Source organism: Heloderma suspectum, chromosome 7 (assembly GCF_057233095.1).
Source record: "Heloderma suspectum isolate Gila_16-S chromosome 7, 16-S_ref, whole genome shotgun sequence".
NCBI classification, from domain to species: Eukaryota; Metazoa; Chordata; class Lepidosauria; order Squamata; family Helodermatidae; genus Heloderma; species Heloderma suspectum.
In genome coordinates, this window is record NC_139464.1 from 117,820,372 (window position 1) to 117,838,122 (window position 17,751).

At 41.9% G+C, this 17,751-nt stretch overlaps 1 protein-coding gene across 2 annotated transcripts in view; it reads left to right on the forward strand.

The window, feature by feature from the left end:
- The window catches only part of PCLO (piccolo presynaptic cytomatrix protein), a 424,050-nt gene that overhangs the window by 131,308 nt on the left and 274,991 nt on the right, over nucleotides 1–17,751 (forward strand). The gene's annotated exons all lie outside the window — the stretch shown is intronic.

Below are 17,751 nucleotides of genomic sequence, written 5' to 3' on the forward strand. Positions count from 1 at the left end.
GTTTCTAGGATATGGATGTGCCAATTCATTATTGCCCATGTTCCATTAGAATATATAGCTTTGTAGTTCCAACAGTAATAGAATATGATTCACTCAAAAGTACAGGGTGGAGATGCTCATGCTAGATTTGGGAAGCAAAATAAAACTTAGAAGGACCTGTGCAGCTATTTCTGAGGGATTTTTAGAGCTTAGATCACTTCATAAAAAATAATTAGCCTCTTGAGAAGGGAATTGGGAATGGCTGTTTAATGTGGGAACGTGGCTGCATGTATAAAGTGGTGCTGATGGGAAATAATATGATTAGATTTGAATGGGAAAAAAATATAGACTTTTCCTTTCAAGCTGCAAAAAGTCTTCTAAGATAAGGAAACAGAAAATGTTGTATCTGTGTGTATTGGGGGTGGGGTCTATAATGCTGCTGGTTCTGTGAAAAAAAATCTGATTGAAAACAAAATAAATACAACAAAATAATTTATTTTTTTCCAATTTATATTAAACACTTTTCTAGTGATGGGCAAGCAATCCTGGCTCACCTTGTAATTATCTTGGCCCTTCCAAGCCTTGTTGGGAAATTTGCAGAAAAAGCTAGAATGAGCTTCTCTTCCTTTGAGAGAGTTCAGAAAGAAGACCAAGGGAGATGTCCAGCCTCTGCTTGTCACCCTCCTTTCTCAAAACATACCCTGGTGAAGAGAAGGAAAGATGGGTAGGAAGAGCAGATATGGAGGGTTTCAGTAGACGCATAGGCCTTCTTTTTAAGGGCAGGACATTTTTCTGAGCATGCGCAGAAGAGTCCATTGTTACCGGAGAGCCTGGGAAATAGCTTTCTGGACTGAGCCAGGGGTTTCAACAACTATGTCCCAGGTTTCCTTGCAGGAGTGGATTCTTCTGGGCATGCTCAGATGATCCACGAGTGACCAGGCCTATCGTACTGCTGAATCCTCTGTGCAAGCCTTCACTGCTGCTGCCACATTTCCTCCACAAAGCAAGAAAAGGGGGAAGATCAGCAACAGGGAGGGCTCTCTTGGGTGAGGATTGCTGGTACTGAGGCAAGTTTTCATGCCAGAACTGAACTTTAGGATTTTGGGACACTTCCGAAAGCAGCCTCTCTGCAGTGAGTGGTTCTAGTTGGATCTATAACTTGGCTTATCACATTTACCGCTGTCATATTGAGGTTCCTGGTATGTCTAGAGGCTTCAGGTTTCACTCTGCTACTTGTGCAAGGACATGGCGATACTCAATGGGCTTCTCTACACCAGGGTTTTGTCACGCACTTTTACCAGGCTTCTGCTTCCGGATTGTTTGCGAGGTTAAGTTCGGCTCCTTTGCATGTGCTTACACGTGCTTTTTTTCTGGGGATTTCCTTTCTCTGCAAGTTCTATGCGTTTCATTATACAGTCACTAGATGGCACTGTGGTATAGCAGAATTGTGGAAGTGCATGCAGTTGTTATCACGCTTCTAGAAAAAATGCAGGACTTTCCCCGATCTTAATGGAATAAAGGTTATATAAAGCATGGGAGGGGCCTTGGAGGTTGATGATGTCATGTAAAGGACCCGCAAACATCCCTGAGTGACCAAACATGAGCACATAGTAAAAGCCTTATGTAGAGATGCCCGGTGTGTTGGCAAGCGTCTACAGCTTAAATAGTTCTATCTGTTATGACAATGACAGCCATCTCTCACTACAAAGAAATTTTATCTGGCAGCATCCCTGTGGCAAATGTAATGTGGATTCTACTCTCAGCCAGTTAACCAAAAATCCTTCGCTCAGATGTTTCTGTTGATAAAAATAGATTATGATACTTACTGGAGGATTGAACAATGTGGGTATTGTAGCAATTAGTCATCCTGTAACCTACTACTTAGGAGAATCCTCTAATCTTTGATGATCAAGTTCAACTTTATCAGCAGCCAGATATCTTCCTTCCTTCCTTCCTTTATTTATTTATTACATTTATATCTTGCCTTTTTTCCTCCTTAAGGAACCCAAGACAGCGTACATAATCTTCCTCCTCCTCCATTTTATCCTCACAACAACAACCCTGTGAGGTGGGTTGGGCTGAGAGTCTGTGACTGGCCCAAAGTCACCCAGTGAGCTTCCATGACTGAGTGGAGACAAGAACCCAGATCTCCTGACTTCAAGTCCAACACTCTAGCCACTACACCACACTGGCTCTCATCTAACATCTAACACCTTCATCTAACACCTTCTTAAAATCCTAATATTTCTTTCATTGGCATAGCACTGTTTTTAAATGAAGTTGCTATCTACAGATCGCTGTTTATAAAGTTGTACAATTGAGCAATTTTCAGCTGACCTCAACAAAAAAGGTGACAGTTTTCTTTGCAGAACACACGCATGTATATATTACTCTGCCAAAGGAGGACAATCTATATGTAAATAATACAGCTCGTTAAACTTTAAGAACATTTAATCTTAAAGTATCATATTCTACTCAGGTGCCACCTACAAGGTGGCACCTGAGGAGACTGAGTTACTTTCATCCTGGTCCAACAGCTCCAGTCCTTGTCAGATCAGATTCCATTCAAGACTTTCAAATGGGTCTTTTACTGAGCCGATCACAAATGACTTTCACATGGGTCTTTTACTTTGATGAACATGACCAAGCTGCAGTCCTACACAAAGGACTGCAGCCCACATGAAGACATTTTTAAATTCAACTCAGGCATGCTGTTCTTTGCAATGAATTAAAACTGGATTGCATACAAGGCAAACTGAACATTCTATTCTCTCATAGTCCAGAATTGGCCTGGGAAAGGAGAGGCACAAGTTCCTTGTGCTTTGTCTTTTCCTGCTTTGTTGTATAATGTATGATGCAGTTTTTAGAGCTCTCTGGAGGTCTCAGGATCATTGCTCAGAAGATCCCTGAATCCCTGGTGACGGGCTCATTACCCTCATCTTTCCTGTTGGCCAGCCAGTCTGGGACTGCCTGGAAGAAAGCCATTCCCAGGCGACCGCTATCATACAGAGGACATTTGTCATTGCTCCGTGTAGTGGTTGCCCCCACCACAAGGTAAACCATTCTCCTACAGTGACTCACTACATGATAGGTGTAACTGAGACTTGGTAGGATGACTCTTATGACTGGAATACAGCAACTGAAGGATATGACTTGTTCAAAAAGAACAGGAGGAACAGAAAGGGATCTGGGGTTGACTATACGTTAAAAATACATATCTCTGCACAGAAATACAGGAGGATAAGCTTGGTAGCCCCATCGAGAGCATCTGGGTTAAAATAAATGGAGCAAAGACGAAAAGAAACATGGTGGTCGGAGTCTACTACCAGCCACCCAATCAAGAAGACGAGGGTGAAATTTTTAAAAAGCAAATAGCCAATGTTTCAAGGAAGCATGATGTAGTAGTAATGGGGGACTTCAATCTCCCCAATATTTATTGGGAGACAAATTCTGCAAAACATGGCCCCTCCAAGAAATTCCTGACTCGTGTTGCAGATAACTTCCTTCTACAGAAAGTAGAGGAAGGAACTAGAGGATTGGCTATCCTTGACTTGATCCTAACCAACAGAGATGACTTAGTCGATAAAGTAGCAGTTACAGGAACTCTGGGGGAAAGCGACCATGTTATACTTGAGTTCATGGTTCTAAGGGAAGTAGTGTAGCCAAACCCGTACCCTGGATTTTAGGAAAGCCAATTTTAATAAACTCAGAATAATGATCAGTAAGATCCCATGGCAAGCGACTCTAACGAGAAAAGGAGTCCCAGATGGGTGGGAGTTTTTAAAAAAGGAAATTCTCAAGGCACAATTACAAACCATTCCAACAAGAAAAAAGGTGGAAAACAACAGAAGAAGCCAGTGTGGTTTCACAAAAAGCTTAGAGATGACCTGAAAACAAAAAAAGCACACATATAGGAAGTGGAAGGAAAGCCAAGTAACAAAGGAAGAGTACAGGCAGGTAGCACAGAATTGCAGCGATGGCGTCAGGAAGGCTAAAGCTGAGAATGAGCTGAGGTTGGCGAGGGATGCTAAAAGCAACAAAAGGCTTTCTTCAGATACATGCATAATAAAATACAGAGAAAAGAAATGGTGGTTCAACTATTAAATAAAGATGGCAAAATGATAACAGATGACAAAGAGAAGGCAGAAGTGCTCAATTCCTACTTTGGATCAGTTTTCTCCCAAAAGAGGGTCTATGACCGCCCTGGCAAAGGCAAAGTACAGGCTGAAGGGGCAGGATTGCAACTTGAGATCGATAGGCATATGGTCAAGGAACACCTAATTAATTTGAATGCATTCAGATCTCCAGGGCCAGATGAACTGCATCCTAGACTAATAAAGGAACTGGCAGAAGAGCTCTCAGAACCACTGTCTATTCTCTTTGAGAAATCATAGAGGACGGGTGAAGTGCCAGATGCCCGGAGGAGGGCTAATGTTGTCCCTATCTTCAAAAATGGGGGAAAGAAGGAACCAGTAGGGATGGCGGAGAATTTCTCCCTGAAGAAACTCCCCGTTCCTTCTTTGGTCGCTGTAGTCTACGTCAATGTTTACATAGACTACGGTGAAAATATTTGCGTTGCCCTTATTTTCGCCGTAGTCTACGTAAACATTGACGTAGACTACAGCAACTAAATAAGGAACGCGAATGGCGGCTCCCTATGGGGGCCGCCATTTGCGTACGCGCTTTTTTTTTTTTTTTTAAAGTCACCCGTGATAGGCTACGTGACGATTCACGTAGCCTATCACGGCTGACTTTCCAGATCTAGCCGTGATAGGCTACGTGAATCGTCACGTAGCCTATCAGGGGACATTTTTTTTTTTTTTTTTTTACTTTCGAGTTCGCGGCCGGGCGAGGCGGGAAGCCTCCTCCCCGGCCTGAATTTCGGCCGGGCGAGGCGGGAAGCCTCCCCCCCCCGGCCTGAACTTCGCGAAAAAGCTGCGAGAAAAGGTAAGTGACTTTCGTTCACCCCTAGGAACCAGGGAACTACAGACCAGTCAGTCTGACATCAATCCCTGAGAAAATTCTGGAGCAGATTCTAAAGCAATCCACCTGTAAGCACCTTGAAAACAATGCAGAGATTACTTGAAGCCAACATGGATTTGTTGAGAACAAATCCTGCCAGATGAATCTGATCTCATTTTTTTATCAGGTCACCTCCCTTGTAGTCTGGGGGAATGCTGTGGACATCATATACCTCAGCTTCAGCAAAGCTTTCGATAAAGTGCCCCATGATATCCTGATGAGCAAACTAGCTCAAAGTGGGCTAGATGAAACAACGATCCGGTGGATCCACAGTTGGCTACAGTATCGGACTCAAAGAGTGCTTGTCAGTGGGATCTTCTCAAACTGGTGAGAGGTAACGAGCGGGGTACCGCAGGTCTCAGTCCTGGGCCCAGTACTCTTCAACATTTTTATTAATGACTTGGAGGAGGAGGTGCAGGGAATGCTGATCAAATTTGCAGATGACACAAAATTGGGCAGGATAGCTAATACCTTGGAAGACAGAAATAAAATTCAAAGTGATCTTGATAGACTGAAGCACTGGGCAGAAAACAACAGAATGACATTTAATAGGGATAAATGCCTAAATAAAAGTTCTGCACCCAGGAAAAAGAAACCAAATGCACAGTTACAAGACGGGGGATACTTGGCTCAACAACACTACAAGCGAGAAGGATCTTGGAATTGTTGTAAATCACAAGCTGAATATGAGCCAACCATGTGATGTGGCTGCAAAAATGGTAAATGCTATTATGGTCTGCATTAATAGAAGCATTGCTTCCAAATCCTGTGAAGTACTAGTTCCCCTCTACTCACCACTGATTAGGCCTCATCTGGAGTACTGTGTCCAGTTCTGGGCACCACACTTGAAGAAGGATGCAGACAAACTGGAGAGGGTTCAGAGGAGGGCAACAAGGATGATCGGGGGACTGGAAACAAAGAGCTTCGGCTATTGGGCAGTACAGAAATGAAATAAATAAATAATAAAATAAATAAATAAATAAATAAATAAATAAATAAAAGCCGTATGAGGAGAGACTGAAAGAACTGGGCATGTTTCGCCTTGAGAAGAGAAGACTGAGGCGAGATAGGATAGCATCTTCAAGTACTTGAAAGGTTTTCACAGAGAGCAAGGCCAGGATCTCTTCTCGATCATCCCAGAGTACAGGACATGGGATAATGGGCTCAAGTTACAGGAAGCCAGATTCCGGCTGTACATCAGGAAAAACGTCCTGAATGTTAGAGCAATACGACAATGGAACCAATTCCCTAGGGAGGTGGTGGGCTCTCCCACGCTGGAGGCATTCAAAGGTGAGGCTGGACAGCCATCTGTCAGAGAGGCTCTGACTTGGATTTTTGCATTGAGCAGGGGGTTGGACTCGATGGTCTTATAGGCCCCTTCCAACCCTACTATTCTATGATTCTATGAATCAAGGGATTTTCTTTATACTTTACACCACCATTATTGTTTTAGGAAACCATTGAAAGCAGCCTCCATGTGTCTGGGGGGCATTTTTAAAATGTAACTGTGCCAGTTCAGACTGCAGATGGAAAATTAAATGACCAAAGGCTCTTCCATTGAAAACAACAATTTGCCACGTGTAGAAAACTAGCTAGCAGAGAAAAGCGTTTGAGGCTGGCCTTCTCCCTGAGATAAGCTTTGAATGCGTAGATAACATCCCCATTTGGGATGCATTCCATCTTTGGAATTCCCACCTGCAGATTGAAGTGGTACAGACCAGATGTAGGTTGACATCTGATTGTATATGATAGTGGAGTCAATGGGGTGGGAGGTAGCTTCGCTGTGATACAGTCCCACCAGACTCTGCTGATGTCTAGATGGATGGGTGTATAGTGTCGTTCCTTCCTACAACATATGTCTCACTTCCCGAGGTGAGATATGTATATCACAGAACTCATGGTATTCTTTCTGTCCATATAGTTTCTCCATCTAGAATTATTGGGACAGTTTGGGGCTGCAAGGGAAGGGAGTCCTTTGTTGTTATTGTTCAGTCGTTCAGTCGTGTCCGACTCTTCGTGACCCCATGGACCGTAGCACGCCAGGCCTTCCTGTCCTCCGCTCTCTCCCGGAGCGTGCTCAAGTTCATATTCATTGCATCGGTGATGCTATCTAGCCATCTCATCCTCTGCCGTCCCCTTCTCCTTTTGCCTTCAATCTTTCCCAGCATCAGGGTCTTTTCCAGTGACTTTTCCCTTCGCATTAGGTGGCCAAAATATTTGAGCTTCAGCTTCGGTATCTGTCCTTCCATTGAGCAATCAGGGTTGATTTCCTTTAGGATTGACTGATTTGACCTCCTTGCAGTGCAGGGGACTCATAAGAGTCTTCTCCAGCACCACAGTTCGAAAGCATCAATTCTTCGGCACTCAGCCTTCCTTATAGTCCAGCTCTCACAGCCATACATTACTACTGGGAAAACCATAGCTTTGATTAGACGGACCTTTGTTGGCAAGGTGATGTCTCTGCTTCTTACTATGCTGTCTAGGTTTGCCATAGCTTTCCTCCCAAGGAGCAAGCGTCTTTTAATTTCATGGCTACAGTCACCGTCTGTGGTGATCTTGGAGCCCAAGAAAATAAAACCTGTCACTGCTTCCATTTCTTCCCCTTCTATATGCCAGGAAGTGATGGGGCCAGATGCCATGATCTTCGTTTTTTTAATGTTGAGTTTCAAACCAGCTTTTGCACTCTCCACTTTCAGCCTCAACAAGAGGCTCTTTAGATCCTCTTCGCTTTCTGCCATTAGGGTGGTATCGTCTGCATATTTGAGGTTGTTGATAATTCTCCTGGCAATCTTAATTCCGACCTGTGATTCATCCAACCCAGCATTTCTCATGATGTTCTCGGCATATAAGTTAAATAAGCAGGGTGACAATATACAGCCTTGTCATACTCCTTTCCCAATTTGGAACCAATCGGTTGTTCCATGTCTAGTTCTTACTGTTGCTTCTTAACCCTCGTACAAGTTTCTCAGGAGACAGGTAAGGTGGTCTGGTACTCCCATCTCTTTCAGAACTTGCCACAGTGTGTTGTGATCCACACAATCAAAAGCGTTAGCGTAGTCAGTGATGCAGAAATAGACGTTTTTCTGGAATTCTCTTGCTTTCTCCATGATGCAGCGAATGTTGGCGATTTGATCTCTAGTTCCTCTGCCTCTTCGAAACCCAGCTTGTACTTCCAGTAGTTCTCGGTTCACTTGCTGCTGAAGCCTAGCTTGTAGGATTTTGAGCATCACCTTGCTGGCATGTGAAATGAGCGCTATTGTACAGTAGTTTGAACACTCTTTGGCATTGCCCTTCTTTGGAACTGGAATGTAAACTGACCTTTTCCAGTCTTGTGGCCACTGCTGAGTGTTCCAAATTTGTTGGCATATTGAGTGCAGCACTTTAACAGCATCATCTTTTAGGATTTTAAATAGCTCAGCTGGAATACTGTCATCTCCGCTAGCTTTGTTGTTAGTAATGCTTCCTAAGGCCCGCTTGGCTTCACTCTCAAGGATGTCCAGCTCAAGTTCAGTGACCGCACTATCATGGCTATCAGGGACATTCAGATCTTTCCTGTATAGTTCTTCTGTGTATTCTTGCCACCTCTTCTTAATCTCATCTGCATCTGTTAGGTCCCTGCCTTCTTTGTCCTTTATCATGCCCGTCTTTACACAAAACGTTCCCTTGATATCTCCGATTTTCTTGAAAAGATCTCGAGTCTTTCCCATTCTGTTGTTTTCCTCTATTTCTTTGCATTGTTAATTTAAGAAGGCCTTCTTGTTTCTCCTTGCTATTCTCTGGAACTCTGCATTCAGTTGGATATATCTTCCCCTTTCTCCCTTGCTTTTCGCTTCCCTTCTTTCCTCAGCTACTTGTACGGCCTCCTCAGACAGCCACTTTGCTTTCTTGCATTTCTTTTTCTTTGGGATGGATTGAGTTGCTGCCTCTTGAACAATGTTACGGACCTCCGTCCATAGTTCCTCAGTCACTCTATCTATCAGGTCTAATCCCTTAAATCTATTCCTCACCTCCACTGTATATTCATAAGGGATATGATTTAGGTCATACCTGAATTGTTTAGTGGTTTGCCCTACATTCTTCAGTTTAAGCCAAAATTTTGCAAGAAGCAGCTCATGATCTGAGCCACAGTCAGCTCCAGGTCTTGTTTTTACTGACTGCATGGAGCTTCTCCATCTTTGGCTGCAAAGTACATAATCAATCTGATTTCGATGTTGACCATCTGGTGATGTCCATGTGTAGAGTCAGCTCTTGTGCTGTTGAAAAAGAGTGTTTGCTATGATCAGTGTGTTCTCTTGGCAAAACTCTATTAGCCTTTGTCCTGCTTCATTTTGTACACCAAGGCCATGCTTGCCTGTTATCCTGGTGATTTCTTGATTTCCTACTTTAGCATTCCAATCCCCTATGATGAAAAGGACATCTTTTTTTGGTGTTAGTTTTTGAAGGTGTTGTAGGTCTTCATAGAACCGATCAACTTCAGTTTCTTCAGCCTCAGTGGTTGGGGCATAGACTTGAATTACTGTGGTGTTGAATGGTTTCCCTTGGATTCGTACTGAGATCATTCTATCGTTTTTGAGGTTGTACCCCAGTACTGCTTTTCCCACCCTTTTGTTGACTATGAGCGCTACTCCATTTCTTCTAAGGGATTCTTGCCCACAATAGTAGATATGATGGTCACCTGAATTAAATTCGCCCATGCCTGTCCATTTTAGTTCGCTGATTCCCAAGATGTCGATGTTCAATCTTGCCATCTCATGTTTGACCACCTCCAGTTTACCTTGATTCATTGATCTGACATTCCAGGTTCCTAAACAATATTGTTCTTTACAGCATCGGATTTTCTTTTCACCGCCAGACACATCCACAGCTGAGTGTCCTTTCGGCTTTGGCCCAGCCACTTCACTCTTTCTGGCGCTACTTGGAAATACCCTCTGTTCTTCCCCAGTAGCATATTGGACACCTTCCGACCTGAGGGGCTCATCTTCCGGCGTCATATCTTTTAGCCTTGTGATACGTTCCATGGGGTTTTCTTGGCAAGAATACTGGAGTGGGTTGCCATTTCCTTCTCCAGTGGACCACATGTTGTCAGAACTCTCTGCCATGACCTGTCCATCTTGGGTGGCCCTGCACGGCATAGCTTATGGCTTCACTGAGTTACGCAAGCCCCTTCGCCACAAGGCAGTGATCCATGAAGGGGAAGGGAGTCCTACAGTACTGCATATGATTCAGACTTCATCTGGAAGGTCTGAGCTGTTCTTTGTAATTGTTTATCCCTTTGGGAGGCTTCTCATTCCATTTTTGTATATATGCTAATTTGGTTGATGCAGGAATTACAAGGTAATCACCCTAAGGAGTGTAACAGTCCTGCAGTGGCTGTATAAATAAATGCGTCTTCTCAAGGATCTCTTTTGGGACCAATGCTATTTAACATTAATAAATTAACTTGAATTGGGGTAACCAAGTGAGGGATTATTATTTGGGGATGGTGAGAAACGAAGTTAATTGTGAAGAGCTCCAAAAGGATCTCTCCAAACTGGGATAATGGGCAAAATAGTGAATGAGGTTCAGTGTAACTATAAAGTAATGCACATTGGGGCAAACAATCCTAATTTCACTTATATACTGATGTAATCTAAACTGGTCATGACTAACTATGAAAGAGAACTTTGGGGTTGTGGTGAATAGGTCAATAACAACTTCAACTCAGTGTGTAGCTGTTGTGAAAAAGGCAAATTGCATCCAAGGATTATTAGGGTATTAGACATCCTGAAAGTAAGATGGCCAGGATCAGTGATAATACCTTCATATAAATCTGTGATGCAGCTGCATTTGCATCACTGAGTACAGTTATGATCGCCCCATCTCAAAAGCTATAGTGTAGAGCTGGGAAAGGTGCAGAAAGGGCAACCAAAAAGATAAAGGGGTTGGCCATCTTCCCTACAAGAAAAGATCAAAGAGTTTGGGGCTTTTTAGTTTAAATAAGAGATTATTGGGGTGGTATGATAGTGGTTTATAGAAGTATGCATGATACAAAAGGACGGATAAAGAGAATGGTTTTCCTCTCTCCTAATACTCCTAATCACAGTAAAATACTAGAACTTGGAGTCACTGATTTCCATTAGCTCCGTCACAGACATTTTTTTTTCACACAGCTCATAATTAATTTATGGAATTAGTTCCCATAAGATTCATTATTCATTCACCCATTTGTTGCATCTACATACCATCTTTCTGACAAGGCATTAAATAGGTGGTGAAGGCTGATAGCCTCAATGCTTTTAAAGGGGATTGGATAAATTCATGTAGGACAGTCTGTCAGCTGCTATTACAGTTAAATGGAACCTCCATCTTCAAAGGCAGTGAGGTAGCAATCGCAGCAGGTTGTTGTTGCCTTCATGCCCTGCTTGTGGACTTAATTGGAAGCATTTGGCTGACCATTATAGAGAAACAGGATTCTGGACTACAGCCGATAGACCTTAAGTTTGATCCAGCAAGGCTTTTCTTACGTTCTTAAGTATAAACTAAAGAGAGTAGTTTGCTCTGGATTTAAAGCTTAGTGTAGTACATTTCTCAGTCTTGACACCTCTTTTGTATTACAGCAGTTGGAAAGGGAGTTTAGCCTTGAAAGCCATCCATCACTGTAAATTACACTCCCTGAAAGAACAGTAGATAATTCATTTTCCAGCTCTAACAGTAATGGGTTATTGTCGTCCCCATTCAGTTGCATCCAGAGCCAACACTGGTAATCTTAAAATGCAAATAGTTTAAAATATTTGACTCTTGAATGTACTAGTTTCCGTTTTTAATAGTCTTCTGTAAAAGATGAAGCAAACAAACAAATTAAAGATATATATGTTTGTATTAGTGGTAACATGAATTTGTTATCAGAATAAGGCCTGAGTGTCCTGAATTAATTATTCTTTTCCCAAGTTAGGAAATCTTTGGGCTATAGGAAAGGCATGCATACACTTTTTGAAAAATATACCAACTTTGCAAATACTTGAAAATGTGCCATTGGGTAGCAGCATCATTCCTTCGATACGATACTTCATTGCTTAAAACCATAGGCCACCACAATGTACATTAAAAAGAGAGAGAGAGAGAGAGAGAGAGAACAGTACAGTCACATATTTGTATATACATAAATTCATACATCCGACAGAATCATCCCTAGTAGATGTTTGGGCTTTGGCACATATTTTCCTTGCTGCCACGGCAGATTTTGCTACCTGGGCAGTGGTGAAAGCATCAGTGCCAGAAAGAAGGACACATATCTGTTCTAAAGGTGTTCTATTTAGGAGGCTCTGGGAAATAATGGCAAGAAATTTATGCGTAGGATGGCCATAGAGAGGGCATCTTAGTAAGTAATGAGAGACATCCTCAACCTCCCCAGACCCACAGATACAGGGTCTCTGATGGACGGGGTATTGTCAAATCTTCCCTCCAAGAAGGCAGAAGGCATGCATTGTAGACGCAATGCTGTAAATGATTTCCGTAAGTGAGGCACAGTCAGAGTTGTAAAGTAACTCTCCAGACCAAATGACATCTTATATAATGGGTACCAGCAAGCATAAGGCATTTGTGAGATTGTAACCAAATCCATCCACTTAGAATAAAGATTTCTTTTTCTTTAAGCCTCTGCTTTATTCTATCAGAAGGGAAAGAAGGAAAGGACTCAGTATCAATTCCATAAGCTTGCAACATAGGTTTGGTCAGGTTTACCCAAGACTTTTGGGATGGGGTCTGAAGTTGCTTTTGAAAGCAGTTTTTTGGAAGGCGGGAATCGCTCATGTGGGTCAACTTGAGCCAATACAAAGCGAGAGCAGCATAAATAGATGTTTTAACTGAAATCAATTGTTTTTGTTGTTGTTCAGTCGTGTCTGACTCTTCGTGACCCCATGGACCATAGCACGCCAGGCCTTTCTGTCCTGTGCTCTCTCCCGGAGCATGCTCAAGTCCATATTCATTGCATCAGTGATGCTATCTAGCCATCTCATCCTCTGCCGTCCCCTTCTCCTTTTGCCTTCACTCTTTCCCAGCATCAGGATCTTTTCCAGAGAGTTTTCTCTTCGCATTAGGTGAGATCAATTAACTGAAATCAATTAACTGTCCCCTGGTATATTCCAGGGGACAATTAAGAGAGATCTCATAAAAGAGTTCTGAACCACCTCAAAAGTAGAGGCATTCGTGTATCCCCATACCTCAGCCCCATATGTCAGTTGTGAAACTACTTTCTTCTGAAATATCTCAACTGCAGGGGCAACCAAACTTCCCCCTTGTGATCAAGAGAACTGAAGGAGAGATTGAGTAGACTGGGATGATTTCAGCTTAATTACATCTAGATGTTGTCTCCACGAAAGTCGGGCGTTGAAATTAAGGCCCAAATATCTAAAGTTGTTCATTTGTTCAATGGATTCATTGTCCAACTTCCACATATGTGTTTTCCTTTTTTTCCCAAATACTACAATTTTAGTCTCTTAATAGACAAATGCTGTCTTGTGCAAAATGTGCTCAACCTTCTCAAGAGCCTTCGCATACCAATTAATGTAGTGGAAATCATTGCGATATCATCCACGTATAGGAGGACTGAGTGATTTTGTTATCAGAATAAGGCCTGAGTGTCCTGAATTAATTATTCTTTTCCCAAGTTAGGAAATCTTTGGGCTATAGGAAAGGCATGCGTACACTTTTTGAAAAATATACCAACTTTGCAAATACTTGAAAATGTGCCATTGGGTAGCATCATCATTCCTTGTAATTCTAAACTTGGTATCCCTATGACTAACAGAAGTGACATGAGCCATCCCAAAATATGATGATTGTTTCTGAATACTTGGTGGACTCAGGTACAGAAAAGTATATTAATTTGTACAAGAAATTTTAACACCCCCCCATAGCCTGCCAGTGTCTTAGCTTCCAGGATCAACAAAATGTTGAGAGTGTCGGGGAGTGGGGAGGAATTGTGGGGAAGGTATTGAATCCTGAACAGTTTATAATCTCCTGGTTTAGGGTCAGGAGAATGCATGGCTTGGGGTAAAGAAAACACACACAGCTGTCCTCTAAATGCTATACAGGAAGTCATGAAGTAGAAGGAACAGAGACATATTTTCTGTTTTCGTCTCCAGAAACATCCCTCCCAATTTTGCTATATAGTTCCCCACTCAAGTTCAAGGCTGCTAGCCAGCCCCAGACATCATTCCTTTAGCATTATCTAGTCCAATGGGGAAAAGTTCCAGAAGAGTAGGAAAGAAAAAGATGTAGTTTTTCCTGTTCCCATCATGAAAACTTCCCCATCCAGTTCTGTGAAGCCCAAATGGTTAGGGGTATACAATGCAACATTTTGTGGTGGCTCCCCACATCTTCCTTCTGATACCAAATATTTTGTCTGGTGTTTTATCAGCTAGGCAGTGAAACTGGACTACCCACACAGGCAAGCTAGTGGTTTCTGGATACTTAGGGGACTGCCCAGCTATGGAGAAGTATACATTTTATAATTAAAAGAAAGGGGTGGTGAACCAAATGGTCTGACAAGGACCTATATTTAGTGGCTTTCAAGATTTACCGAACATTGTTAGTTGGAATTTAGGGGGTGAGTGAATTAGTCTGCAATGTATCATATTCTGAAGGGGGGATTAGTGTCCCTAAGGGACACTAATCAGAAGCGCATCAGGGAGCGCATCAGAAGGCCATTTGGAGTCTCCAGTACTGCCATTTTCATGACCTGGAAGTCAATGTCTTTAGTCGAGCAGAGACAAAGGGTGCAACTAGATGTGTTGCAGAAGATCCTTAGTCAGGATCTCATATGGTTTTTAAAACAATACCAGCTGGGTGGAGTGAGATTAGATTATGAACACAGCACTGGGGGAGATGCTGTGTTAAACCTTTCTTTTTGATATTTTCATAATTGAAATTCCCTACTCCCCCACACCCACTGCAGTTATTATTTTCCCTGCAGGAGAACACATACTGGGGAACAGCATGGAGGGAAAGAGCTGTAGTCCTACTCCAATTCCTCCCCAGCTGCTGTTAACATTTACCATCACCCCAGCCCCAATCATTTCCTGCACCTACTTATACCTTGATTTAGCAATGGCTGCAATTACATGTCAAGGTATCTTCCCCTCACCCATTAAATTTGCAGTGCTTAACTAGTGTGGTGAATGTTAATGTTACACGTGATACACATCACGTGTATATGATGTGTATTCATCATATACACGTGATCATATACACATGATCATATATTCATCATATACAAGAATATACATACATATATATATACATGAAGTGTATATTCATCATAATGGGATGAAACATTAGATTATCCAGCATTTGATTATCAAGGAGCTTTGCTCTGCTTTCAACCTTCTGCAAAGACTGATTCACATCTTGATGATGTGAAGTAAGCTGAACAATGTAAAGGGTGTTATCTTACGATAACTGAACATGTAAAAACAATGACTTCGTGCATCTGATTAGAGGGCTCTAATCCCTAAAAAGATACGCCATAATGAATCAGTTATGTTAATCTTTAAAGTGCCACATTAGACTCTGTATTTTTGCTTTGGTTTTTTTGTAGCAACAGACCACATGCCTATCTCTCTGGAATTTAGGACTATGTAAAACAATCTCTCAAGGAGGAAAGATCAATACAGGAAATTTTCTATTATCTTGAGACACCTTTGATTTGGTTACTATGATGATCCACTCATCGTGCCCATTTATAGTTGTGGTAAATGAAAGTGATAATTGAAAATTGGCATTCCTGTTTTCAGTTTCATAAATTCCCTTTTATCAAGCCATTCTTTCTCCATTTAGTTACTTCCAGATCATAACCTTCCCCCCCCCATTAACTGCAATCAGTGGTATTCATTAATCAGATGGAACAATGTATGTGCGGGGGGGGGGGTGAAATGGGAACGGTGCCTTCATTTTTTCCCTTTGTGCTTTATGTTTTCAAAATGTAGGTTCACTGGTAGTGCCTCCATCTATCTGGCTAAAATTCAAACTTTTAAACTGATGTATCTTGTTCAAAGAGTTAGCATCCCTCCTCTGCGCTGCAGCCTCCTATTTAGAAGAGTTTGCATATTCTTCTTGGCTGGGATGTTGAATAAAACATTTACCTTCCTATATTTCAAAGAAGTAGGGAGCAGTTGTCATGGGGTCAAAGAGATGACATCTTACAAGCAATCCTAAACATTACTTTGCTACCTATCAGATCCACCACACAACTGTTTTGCGAGGATTCCATCCATTCCCAGTCATATAGACTGATGGACACAGAGACCTGGATTGGATTGGATGTGTGCATAAACCTTGGGTTCATGCACTCTCCACCTTCTCCAACACAGCTGTGAGGAGATCAGAAGCTTTTGTTTCCATTGTCAGTTAATTAGAGACTGCAGTTTATAGTTACATCTGAACGCTAAACTGTGGTTAAGCATACCTGTGGTTTAGGGAAACAACTCCATACCCATGATCTGATGTTGGTTTGTTTCAATAAACCATAGTTAAGACTAACCATAGTTTGTGTGGGATTGGATGTAATGATAAACAGCGGTTAGTTAAAAACAGAAGTGAAAGCTTCCAATCACCTCCTCATGGCCATGCCAGAGAAGAAGAGGGGCAGGGGAAGCACAGAAGCCCAAGTTTGATCAGATAATGTTAGACCATAGCATAAACCATAGTTTAGCATCATGCCCAAATGAAGCCAGACAGTTATCCCTTAGGATACTGCACAATTTACATGCATGGATGAGAATGCTGAATAAGACTCAATTTGCACTTACAACAAAAAAGTAATTAGTCACTCAAGTTACTTGATTAATAGCAGCATATCTTAATATATTTCAAATGAATGCATCTTGGGGGCAAAAGTAACATTCATTTTAAATTAAGTACTATAAATAACTCCTTAGGAGCCCTAAAAGTTTTATTGCCATTTAAAAACCATCACCAATTGTAGCTTGAACATACGTTGGGGAAAATTTATGTTAATTTTTTTTTCCCTAGGGTTTACTGAAAAATGCAGGGCTGACTGCATATTCCAGAGAACTGTCCACGTTAGTCTGCAGCAGCAAAAACTACAGTTATCTTGTGGCACCTTAAACAGATTTATTGTAGAAGAAACTCCCACGGGGCTAGAACCCACTGTTTCAGATGAAGTGGCCTGTATTCGACCACATCTTACGCCACAATAAGTCTTAAAGGTGCCACATGTTTATTTAATTTTATATAGAACTAATTATTTTCACGTCATGAGTTGTATTTATAGAAGTAGTTCTGTAATTTTGAAGAAGAGGGAGAAAAAGAATACTGCTGTCATAGCAGCACCACTCTTCAAGTGGGAGCTCTAGCAACCCTCTCCCTGACTCAGATGGAGGAGTTAATGCTTTTGTGGAGGTGTGAACCGAGTATTGAGCTATGCTTGAGTAAATGCGTATGTGGGTGTAAGGAGTTGTGTTTTGTGTGTACGTCCGCTGGCTTGTGTATTTGCATGAAAGAGGGTTGTTAGCTCTGAATTTCAGACCCATAAGATTTCTCTTGAATTATTTTATTTGGCATTTAACTGCTTTTTTCTGGGCTTTTGGAGCCTTGCAACATCTGATGGAGTGGAATCTAGTTCACAAAAGCTTATGTCACCATCAGTCCTTTAGCCTTCAAATCCTTCTGCTGCAACAGACTAACACGGGTTATCCCCCTGGAAGAATTTTAAGTTGTCATTCTCACAAGTTCAACAAAAGACTACCAGTT